We start from the raw sequence: 13,023 nt of genomic DNA, 5'->3' as shown, positions 1-13,023 counted from the left end.
TTCATTTTAACCTCATTCCTCTATTTAATTAAATTTTATTTAATTAAATTATTCACATTCATCTATTTGATTAAATGAATTACTCAATTTATTTAATTAAGTTCACTAAGCCTTTTCTAGCCTTTGATTAAATAAATTACTTTATTTAATTAAATTCCCCTTTCTCCCCTTTTAATTAAATTAATCCTTGCAAGTAAATAAATATAAGTTATTTATTAAATCCCCCACTTGTATTTATGTAAGTTGGAACCACAATTGAAATAAAGTAATTTATTTTAATTGAAATTCCTATTACCCCCCCCCACCCCCCCGACTTGCATTTTCCTACATCTCCCACTTGCCTCCTAACCCCCTTCTAGATTCTTCTAATCAATTTTAATTTAGCCTAATCCATCTCCTAAATATTGTCACATCCCTAAGCAAAGAGAAGTCACTTCCCTTTGCCTTCAAAGTCTTTGAAAAACCATTAAAGGCTTTATGTCCTCAACAAGTTAACCCTCAAAGTCTTCTTAACCATTTAAAGCTCTTACATAACCATTAATGGTTAACTCAACCTTCTTGCATGATTAGAGACTTTCTCTCTAACTCAACCCTCATCTAACCCAAGGGTCTCATCAAGCATTCATGGCTTTAACCTTGGTTATCCTATTAATCCTTGCACAAGAGTTTATCCCTTGGGTAAAAGCTTTATCCAATGGATAACCCTAACCTAACCTTAACCCTTACCTCCTAAGGCAACCTTCATGTCTTCCCAAGCATTTAATGCTTCTTTCATCTCCTCTCAAACAACCTCTTGTTGACAATTATCACCATTTCATTGGTGAGAATTGTAAACATAGATTGATAACTTTCAATCCTGGCCTTTGTTAAGATTATCCAATCTCGTCCATCCATTGCTCTATTTTTCCTATAAATAGAGCTCTCATTCTCTCATTTTTAGAGATCCAAGTTTCATGCATCTAACTTATAGTCATTTTACTAAGCATCTAGCCTCTCTTTGTTAAAATACATTAAACATTTAGAAGCATTTTTAATAGCATAGCATATCCATGTTAGACTAGTATATCTTGTTAGGATATGATTACTAATCTTTATCATATCATCATATTCATACTAGTTTAAATCATTCTAGTTTCAATATTATATATGTTATAGGAATGCATTGACACTTAATAAGAAAACATTACCCATTCTTGGAGTTGTCATTCCTAAGTCACTTTGCTCAGTGATCTGAGAGAAAAGACATTGACTTCAGGGATTCTGTGAGATAGAGAACAATGGAACACCCCTTGGGAAGTTGAGCTATTCAATATAGCTCCTATAACTTGCACCAAGAGTCCCATTGGTGTGTGGAAACTTTGGAATTAGACTTTTATGTTTATGTCACCCTCATTTCCCGCACATAGGTACATCTATTAAAAGACCTAAACATACCAAACCCTCTAAAATAGTTGAGAAGACACCACAAAGAAGAAGTGACATGCTCAGAGGGAAACTTAGGAAAATCAGACATAGTGAGCCTAGAATAAAAATTCAAATTGAATCTTCAAGGTCTAAGCACACTACCCCTAGTGCAGAAGAGAGAGAAGAAGAGGTGGGAAAAAATGAGGAAATGAGAGAATTACCTCAAGAATAACAGGGCCTAGTAATGGAGGAAGAACAACTTCAAGAGAATATAAGTCTGAGTGGCCTTGCTGGATTAGGCGTGGCAGTAGAACAAGTGGTCGAGCAAGAGCCAAAAAGGAAAAAGAAGGGGAATTAGTTCAGAAATGGTCCCATGTTGTAAAACATAAACCCACATATTTCTCACGGATGTCCATAGCTTTGGATTTGTATAAGGATATGATAGGAAAAGAAGAAGAGTGGAATAAAGAAAAACTTAAGTTGCAGGAAATAATTAGTTAAAAAGATGAAGAGATTGGGAGGAAAGATAAATAAATTGTTGCATTGAAGAGTAAGGTGGATAATTTAGTAACCATGATATCACAGATTGTAGGATGTAGGACACCACCACGAGTGTATGTCATGTATCTAAGAGAACTCAATCACTCTTTCAAATTGTCAACAATTATTTCAGACAGATCATTCTATTGAAACTCCCCAAGAGTTTTATTAGATGTATCAATCCTCTCTTGCAACAGCTAAAAATTTGCTTTGTGAGTTTTACCTTCACAATTATGCAGTTCCTAATGACAATGATTGGAATCCTTTGTTGTGTATTGGTGATATTCATATCAAATCTCTCATGTCCTAGATTCAGAATGAGAATAATTGGGGACAATAGTTTAGAGCATATAAGGAAGAAGAACTTCATATTCCCTTGTCCTTAAGGGATGAAGCTATAAATACAAGATGCCTCTACTATGATTGGCAAAATATTTTACTCAGATCTGAATGTGGATCTCAAATCTTAGCCTTAAGAGAGGAGATATTCCAAGAGTTTGAACATATGAGTTCTATTGTAGGACAAATAGTAATGAGATATTTGGTGCAAAGATGGAATAATTTAATAGAAGAATTGTAGAAAAAAGAACCACATTCCCTCGAAAATTATTATGTAGCTATTAAAAGGGTAACATGGTACATACATCTGGGTTGATCAAAATAAAATAATTGGCTTCCTCTCATTTTGCAGCCACTAATGCTCCTATGGCCAATTCCGGATTGCAAACTGTATGAGAATGTTTTTTATGAAGTAGAAGAATAAGCCAGATGGGACAGACTAGAGAAAAGCAGAGGGTTCTATTGGAGCCTTTCTACTAAAGGATCGGGCTAGATTATTCCTAGTGATTATAGGGTGCAAGCTAGAATGTGGAATATTGTGCCTACTGGAGGACCAAAAGAAAGATAGGTTGGGGGGAATGATGAGTTCAAATAATGGCCCTCAAATTTTTCTATGTTTTCTATACTTTTACTGGTTTTGACAAGGGTCTAGATATTGTCTAAGTCCTAAAACTCTGTTAAATAATGATCCTATTATGTTTCCATGAACTTGACAAAATGGCATGAACTTACCCTTATATATATTCTTTTTTGGTTAAAATTATGATCAATAATGAAGTGACCATGCTATGTGATTTAGCCATATTAATCTTGCATGTAGTTAGATAAATGATATTCTAACATGGAATAGATATACCTTGTTTGGTACATGCTAATGACATGATGCAAGAGTTAATGAAGAACAAGAAATCGTCAAAGATTCATAGCGTGGGAGTTCATGACAGTTAGCTAGTTGAAGACAAAGTATTAGCAAGATGAGTATTGAAGGAGTCAATAGTTGATTATCTACAACTCATAGAGTGTAATAATGAACTTCGGTATTCATTTTGTAGGAGAATAAATCTAGGAGGGTTAGTTATGCTAGATTTCCTTTGTAATTGAAACAACTTGACTATTTCCTATTCGGAGTGTAACTCCCTATCTTCTTTTTTATGTTGTAATAAATGGCGTCCTCCTAATGTTCTAGGAATGGACCTGCTAATGGGTAGAGTTAGTTAGAATTTTCTTTTCTATAAATAAGCTCAGATATCCCTTCTCAAGGACAGTGAACATCAACTATTTTAATTTTCAGTCTTTAGTTTTATTGCAAAATATTTTTTAGCAAATACTATGATGTAATAGATGTTTTTTAGATTAATAAGATAATATTCCAATTTGCAGCACTTAGTTGAGTTTTGTGAAGACTTGCTAAGGGGGCCCACTTAGTGAGAATTCCACCCTTTGTATTTAGCAGTTATTTTCCATCAGTATTTAATTTGTTGTCCTGGCGGTTGACTATTCCTATAGCCACTGTAAATCATCCTATGACTATTCCTACAACCAAGGCAGACAAAATAGTTTCCTACCTACTTGCTATGGACTAAGTTTTTTTTTTTTGAGTTCAAGGTAGTTTCTATTAAAGCATTTTAGTTATTCCTTTTTCCATGCAGTTTACTTTCAAAAACATTTCCTTCTTAGTAGAATGAAATACTTTGTTGATCCATTTCAAGTATACACCCCGGGTTGATAGAAAATAATCTTTCATGATGATCATATAGCTACTTAGTATGGATGTCTAATCCCTAAGTCATGGCCTCAGAGTCTATTTATTAAAACCATTAAGAGAGACAAACATTTTTGGCATTGTTGTCAAGAATGGTGTCAAACTAGGGAACCTTTTGGAGTCATTTTTAGCAACAAAGTCTTATAAAAGTACCAACATTGTGATATTAGACCCAAAATTGGCTTTCCAATGATATCTTGTTTGTGAAAAATGAACAATGTATGCAAAATTTACAAAAAAAGAAAAATAGGCTAAATTTAGCCAACTAATCATCAATAGACACAAGCATTCTGATCTTGTTTCTGTAAAATTCCCTCATTGCATGCAAAATTTAATAGATATCCAGATGGTTTTTTGGGCCTATGAACAAAACCTAGAAAATATTTAAATTTCTCAACAATCTACAAAGAAAAAGTTATGGTTGAATCTTGGTTTTTGTTTTTGTGTTATTTTTAGCATTTCTTGACTTTTCTTTCTCACAAAACAATGAATTTTGACAATCTAATGTATACATATCTATGTTTTTTGTACCAAAAAATAAAACCTATGTTACTTTTCTCCAAGATGGGCGAATTTGTAGGTGCTAAAAAAACAACTTCTAGATCCACAAACAATGTTAGATCTTGTGATCTTATAGTGCTCCTAAAAAAGTAAACTCTCAAATATTGAGAATGGGTTTGTTGAATCCATTCTCTAATACCATGTTGAAGTTTATAACGCAAGCCTACAAGATCAAACAACAAATAAAAAAATCTTCCACAAATGAGAGAAACACAAAAAGATTTGTTATAACCCTCAAAAGAAAAGATTATAAAATGAATGAAACATTGCATACATACTTGCTTTATAGAAAGAAAAAAGAGAAACCTAATCTAAAATTAGGAAACTAAAATTTTCTCAAAGAACTAAAGATTAGCTTAACTAAGTAAACTTAAGCTAAAAAGCATACCTCCTAAATTTATAATGCATTGATAAGCTATGCTTAGATCCTTCATCTTAAATTATGCCAACAACTAAGAATTCAAGTTTGAAATCATACTTTTACCATTACCAATAAACAACATATCATTTATATACAAAATTGATCTAAGACTGCAACCATTATCAGATTTTTAATACACACAATGGTCAAATTTAGATCTCAAAAATACCAAAGCCAACACATAGGTGTCAAAAATTTGGGTACCACATTCTAGGAGATTCCTTTAAACATACAAAAACCTTTTCAACTTGCATACCAAATGTTATTCACCTTTAAAAACAAAATTCTTTGGTTGTGACATATAAATATCTTCCTCTAGGTCACCATGAAGAAACAATTTATTCACATCCATCTGTTTCACTTCTAGATCATACATTTCTACAAGTGATAATGAAAATTGGAAAGATGTTAGCTTTTTAATTGGAGAGAATATCTCACCATAGTCAGTTCCTACCACCTCAAAATACTCCTAGTGACTAATCGTGCCTTATGCTTCTCAACATTGCCATCGAGATCACAATTCTTCTTGAAACACCCATTTACATCCGATGAGTTTTTATCCTTCAAGAAAGGGTACCGGATCCTAAGATTCATTTTTATTTAGTGTAACCATCTCTTCATCCATGTATTTCATCTTGGAATTTTCATCCCTCATACCCATAGCCTCTCTAACAGTCCTAGGCTCATTAATGTTAGAAATTAAAGCAATAATGCAATTGGAATCCAATAAAGAATTTAACCAAATCTATCTGGTTACCACATAACATGTTTAGACCTCCTCGATTGCTGAGGTTGAGGCTCTTATTCTTCAAAACTTTTAAATTTGTTAGATGTCTCCTCATTACCAAGTATAAGAAGAGTACGTAGATCACTTTTCATCAAACTAGGTGGAATGTGAACTACCACTTTCTTCTATTTCTCATCTTTCTTTGGTTGTAGCTCAAAAGGGGAAGGTTTCATCTCACAAAAAATTACACTTCGACTATTGAGAACCTTTTGGGTCATTGGATTTCAAATCTTGTACCCCTTCACATTGACACCATAGCCAAAAAATATACATTTTGCTACCCTATTCTACAATTTTGACCTCTTTTCACTCAAACCATGAGCATATACTTTGTCCCAAATACTTTGAGATGTCTAATTGAAGGATTTTTTACCATACCACACCTCCATGGTTGTCTTATCAACAAGTGTTGATGTAGGAGATCTATTGACCAAATAAAAGTCAATGACTACAACTTCTACCTACAGCTTATCTCCAAGGCCAACACTACTCAATATACTCCTAGCCCTCTCCATCAGTGTCCTTCTCATCTTCTTTGAAACTCCATTTTTTTTGTGGGGTGTATGGAGTAGTCTTGTGGCTCTCAATCTTGCGCTCTTTATAGAATTTATCAAACCCTACCAAATAAAACTCACCATCATTATCAATCCTCAAACATTCACTTTCCATATCAATATTATTTTCAACCAAAGGTTTAAATTCATTAAATTAACCAAACACTTGAGATTTACTTATAAATAAATAAACAAATTCTCTTATATTGTAATCATCTATGAATGAAACAAAATATATAGATTTTGAAAATGAAGGTGCATTCACAGGACCAAACGCATTTGTATGAATATAGTCCAAAACCCCATAAGACTAATGAGAATTGAAATAAAAAGAAACATGATGTTGTTTTCCAAATACACAATGTTCACAAAAGTCAAACTCAAGATAAAAATCATTAAAGCCTTCAATAATTTTATTTGTTATGGCTCTAAAACCCTTCTCACCAATGTGACTAAGTCTTTCATACCAAAAAAATATTTTCTTTGCAAGAAGCTTCATCTCCAACAAATGAACACCATTTGGTACCCAAAATAAATGACCATTAGATATGCCTACTATAAACTTCTTTTTTTCTTGATCCAATAGTGAGAATGAAAGATTCAAAAATCTCTTCTTCAAAACTTTAAAACTATTGCATTGTATCATGCATGCATCCATCTTATACAAGGTGTTGAGCCAAACACCCTTAGTCAACACTATAGTTACTCTTATAATCTTGCATTGTCCATTCGAGAAAATAACCTTCACACTTGAATCATTAAATTTACTCATAGAGAGTAAGGTTTTGTGTAAAACTAGGGATATGTAGGACGCCATCAATTTCCTTTACTCTACCAACAAGGAATCTAATATTGACTCTTCCATGATCAATAATTTTCAGATGAGATTCATCACCCATATACACCTTCCCACCATCACATTCTTCGTACTTTATAAACCAACCCCTATGATAGGGCATGTGGAAGAATCATTCGTGTCTATTAACCACACATCTTTTGATGCACGTGTTTCCAAGGCTACAACAAATGCATCTGCATCATCTTGTGAGGATTTTTTAGAGTCAAATTCAAATAAAATATTTTTACCTTTCTTTTTCTTCTCCTATTTTGACTCTTTTAAAAAATGACTAGTTTTTCCACAATTCCAACACTTTGGCTTGGACTTACTAGGAGACTTAGATCTCCAAGAAGAATTGGATTTAGACTTCTTGTCCTTTTTCTTTCCTTTCTCTTTTGATTTTCCTCAAATAGTAAGGGCCTTATTGATCATCTCATTTAAGATTTCATCTTCATCTATTTAGACAACGGTGATGCAACCACCTCACCCATCTTGAACTTGCAAGTAGTACTCCAATAGCCATCACTAGGTGTTCCCAAGAGTCTAGTAATAACACAATTTAAGCATGGAATGATCCTCATCTTTAATCTAGTCACCACCAAAATCGAATTGCCCTATAAGCATATTCAATGCATTCAGGTGATCTACAACACACCCTCCATCTTCTATCTTTATATAATAAATTTTCTTTTATAGGAATAATTTTTTACTAGGGATTTATCCTAATAAATATTTTTAAGTTTCTTCCATAAATATTTTGTTGTCTTCTCTTCATGGACACTCGGGAGTATTGAATCAACCAATTAAAGTCCTATCAAACCCTTGGATTATTAATAAATTAGATCTCGATAAATTTGAGCCATTCTGGTAGGCTTCACACTAGATATTGCAACTTACAGATCTCTATCCATGAGCATATCCTCCATTTTCAATTCCCACAACTAAAAGTTGTCACCATTAAACTTCTCCATTTTGATTCTATCAAATGTGCTAGCCATATTTTTCTTGCAATAAGGTTATGAAATTTTCTTTTGCAAAACTCCCTTTGAAACTAAGATTAGCACAAAAAACTTTTCAACCCAACAAAAGAAACAATGTTGTCTACGCTTCAATGCCAACTAAAAGGAAGCTAAGTAAGAAAAAATAGCTCCTTACACCAATCTAATCAGGAGAGAGTTAAAAAAAATTCTTCAAACTCTTAAACTATTATAGATACAAATATGCATGTTCAAATATAATTTAAAATAGATTAAAAAATGCAAACCATAACATTGTGGTTATGTGGTAAAACCCTTTTTGGAAAAAAAAAACCCACACTCCAAATATGCAGCTCAAATGTATTATCAACAAAAATAATAGTTACAATCTAGTGCATGGAGCCAATGCTCTATAGGAGTTACCACACTGCAACAAGAATCTAGAATAATTTTGATAGCATAACAACATCTCAAAAAATAATCAACCTTCCATGCAAAATATATTAAGGAATTAGATATTTATACAATTCCAACATGAAGAGAAGGTTCGCATGGTTTCTAAAACCATCTCTAATGCCTATATTATGGAAATCTTTCATAGTCAAGACCCATTAAAAACAAAAAATTCCAAGTGAACCACTATCCTCTTTATTAATTGTTAAATTTTCCACATGCAAGCTGCATTCACCATAGAAACTACTAAATCCAAGAATAGATTTTTCCCTTACACATAGCTAACCTGACAATTTAGGCTCTTACACTGTCATAGTGTGAACTAGCAATTATCATAGTTAATTATTACAACTATCATAATTTGTTTTAGCAAGTTGTCATAGTCTTTCATAGATCCAACATGGCAACTTATGACAAATACCATCAATCTAGCCAAAAATTTAGGACTTCCAAAGTGGGCACCCAAATTCCTAATGAAAAGGGACCTTTCCATAGTCATCACCTACCATGTAGGATGCCACCTCATCAATAGGCCCCACAAAGTTATATGACAATAGAGGAAGTTAGAACTTAGGAAATAATAAATCAACATCAAATGTCAATAAATTAAATACTAGGCCTCAAAGGCTAAGACACCTTAATCCCAATACTTCCAAGGTCATTTAAGGATAGGTGATAACCCCATAGTAGAATTATTCTATGGTATCATATCATAGTTGATTCATATGATATATATTTTATAAATGAAAAGATGGTAGGAGTTAGAGAGTGTCATGTGATAGAGAACTAGGTGATATAATGAGTTATATAAGAATGGTTTGAGATACTTGAGAAAATGTAGAGGTGAAGGATACCCATAGGGAAAGACATTAGTGATGATGAGATTATATATTGGTAACCACACATCAAAGAAATTTCATGTTTTTATTATGAAACATGTGAATATGAAAGGTTTGTTATGACACTGGTGAGAATAGGAAATAAACCAACATTTGAGCTCTCGTGTTTATTAGAGAGTTAGATTCCTAATAATTTGTTAGATTGAATTGGTGATCTAGATAAGAATTTTAAAATTGGATTTACAAAATATTGTAAGAGAGGAAAGTATGCTACCACCAAGTTGGAGGGTCATGCCTCCTTATGGTGGGAACATGTATAGAAATATTGTTCTAAGAAGAACAAATTAAATAGTTTCAAATGGGAAGGAATGATGGTAACATTGAAATGTAAGTTCCTACATGCCAATTATGGTTTGGAACTATTCAAAGTGTTCCATAATTGATGAAAAATTGAAATACCTATGAAGGAACATTGAATAATTATATCATATCAACATTCATGCAAGACATTTGAGGATGATGTAGAGAAGGTATACTAGTAAATGGATGGATTTTTTTATTTCATAATCCAAGAGAATTTTGTAAAATAATAATGTGGGGATGCCTACTAACTTTTATTAAAGGTAGAAAAGTTGTTTGGTAAATAATAGAGAGTTCAAGGTAAAGGAAAGAATAGAATAAAAAAAAGTAGGGCAATAATTGAGGATGTGTGTAGGGAGAAGACACAAATTTTAATGGTAATACACAAGACTTGAAGGATAAGTATATTTCCAAGAAGGAGGGTAAAGGTAGGGGAGATGATAAAAAAAATTTAGTGGTGCCTATTTAGATGTGGAGAATTTGGCCACATGAAATTTGAGTGTTTGTATGACATGTGGGAAAAAGGACATGCAAAGAAGGACATGCAAAGAAAAGGGTACGCATTACATAGGGGGTGAAGACTTAGGAAACAAAATATAGGCAATGGTCCTAGAAGATGGAGATAGTTTGATGTTGCCTAAAGTTTTTATCAAACTTTTTAAAGAAGATAAATAAGCATTTGAGAAAAAGTGTTTTTGTACCAGCATATATCTAGAGGAAATTGAAATATAATATGATTATGGATGGAGAAGAATTGATAAAGTCTTAGTGTCCATAAAAATGATAGAGAAATTTTATAATTGAAACCAAAATCACATCTAAACACATTTTATGGTTGTAGAACCTTCCTTCAACTATGGTTATAAATCGGGAAATGGAGGGAACAATGAGGTTGGATCCTCTGGTTCTAAGTCCACTGCAGCTCAAGGACAAGCAACCGATGATGAGGATGGGAGGCAAGATGGGGACCCACGGATACGAGACCCTCCTCCCAACCACGAAAAGTTAAAAGAATCCCAAGAATCGAGCCCCGAGGCGGTGAAGGTTGACTTAGAAAATATCAAGGAGGGGCAAGTCTCTAAACCCTGGAGTAGTCTTTTTGCAAGGAAAGCATCTGGAAAACCGATTGGTAAATCGTCTTTCCCCCTCGTGAAAGATATATCAGATAATAAAATGGGTAAACTTGCTATTGAGATTCCTGATTTAGTTATCGATCATAACATCTCTTTAATGTCTTTTTCCTTGGTGGGGAAGTTTGTTGGACCTCGACCTAATATTGAGGATGTTAGGTCTTTTGTTAAGAGAAAATGGATAATGAAAGGATAGGTTGATTTCTCTACCTTGCCTAGAGGTTTTTTAGTATTTTCTTTCTCCTGCGGGGAAGATATGGAAGTTGTTTTAAGTGGTGGCCCCTGGATGTTTGGAAAATCTTCTGTATCTGTTAGAAAATGGTCTCCTAACATGGAATTCAATGACTCTTTCTTTGAATCTGCTCCGGTTTGGGTTAGGTTGCCAGGGTTGCCGTTGGAATACTGAGTAGAGGATGTTTTCTCAGGGATCGCTAACTCCTTTGGGGAGCTTGTTGTGATAAACCCAATGACAGTTGGTTTATGTGTGTATCTTTGTCAACATTTCACAGAAAATGGACCTCCCTAGAACTATTGATATAAACTCCAAACTTGGGTTATGGGAACAGTCTATAGAATTCGAATCACTCCCCTTTGTGTGCTTTTCTTGCAAAAAAGCTGGTCACTGAGCTAAGGCTTGTCCTAGCAACCCTAAAAAACTTGTGATGACAAATATCCATAAACAGGTTTGGAAAGAAAAAAATAATAACAAAGAAGGTAACAAGTTAGAAGGAAAAAGTGTAAACTCGGTCAATATATCAAAACCACCGGAAGTAGATAGAACTGGCCCTCCTAAGAACCCCCCTATGAAGGAGAATAAAAAGAATGAACTCAAGGAGTTTGAGATTAAAACAGTCAACACCTTTGAGGCTCTACAGACACAGGAGAAGGAGAATGAAATTAGTGAAGAGACACTTGAAGATGGTGAGATTGAGAATATCACTGACTCTCATCATGAGGCCTTTCAGGATTCTATATCAAAAAAAGATGAACACTGCCTAGATGATGATTTTGAAGAACATGAAATAAAACTGGGAAGGAGCAACAAGTTTGGATCGCCTCAGGTAAATTTAAATGCTTTATTCTAGAATATTGGAGTTGATATGCCTACATCATCCCAGGAAAGAGGAGAACTATGGAGCAATATGCAAGATGAGCCTAGAGCAGAACAAGAAGAAAACACAACAGGAAATGGAAAGAAAATTAAAACCAAGAAGGTACGAGGCCTTAATGGAGTGAAAACCAGAACCAGGTCCAAGGCTGATTTTGGGGCTTCAAGATCCCCACCGGGACATAAAACTATGAAATAGCATAGGGACCAGGAGAGCAAGCAAAACATAGCTGATGGAAGGCAGTGAACTATCAAGGAATCCTGCCCTCAAGCTTCCAAATGAAGGTAATACCTTGGAATATCAGAGGCCTAAATGGTCTCAATAAACAGGATATATTAAGGAACCTCATTCAAGATCAAAATCCAGATATTATCCTGGTTCAGGAAACCAAAATGAGTAAAGAGAAAGTGGAGAAATTAAAGTTCTTTAAAAATGGAGGGGTTTGTGGCAGTAGCTCAAATGGGGCTTCTGGAGGGGTTTCTATTTTCTGGAACAAAAATACCACCTCTGGAGATATGATTGATGTTGATGGCAATATTTTATCCCTAAAAGCTAAAAGCATCTTTGATGGTAAGGAATGTGTCATTACTAATATCTATGCCCCTAACTCCAAATCTGCTAGAAGTAAATTCTGGGATAAAATTCAACAAAAAATAAATTCTTTCCCTTTGAACAGCTGGGTTGTGATGGGAGATTTCAATACTCCTCTACAAGACATTGATAAATTTGGGGGTATTCAAGCTCAACCAGATAGCAGATCTGACCTGATGGACTTTATTAATATCAATGCTCTCATGGATATGGATCTCAATGGGGCCTCCTACACATGGTCTAATCGAAGGGATGGTGAATATCTTATCCAGGACTTGATAGATCCCTTGTTACAAATGATTGGATTCTTTCTCATAGATGCTCCCTCTCTGTTATTAATAGAATTGGGTCAGACCAC

This window comes from Cryptomeria japonica, chromosome 9 (genome assembly GCF_030272615.1).
Source record: "Cryptomeria japonica chromosome 9, Sugi_1.0, whole genome shotgun sequence".
In the NCBI taxonomy this organism is placed as follows: domain Eukaryota; kingdom Viridiplantae; phylum Streptophyta; class Pinopsida; order Cupressales; family Cupressaceae; genus Cryptomeria; species Cryptomeria japonica.
The sequence above is the reverse complement of the archived record's forward strand: the minus strand, read 5'-3'. Positions refer to the sequence as shown.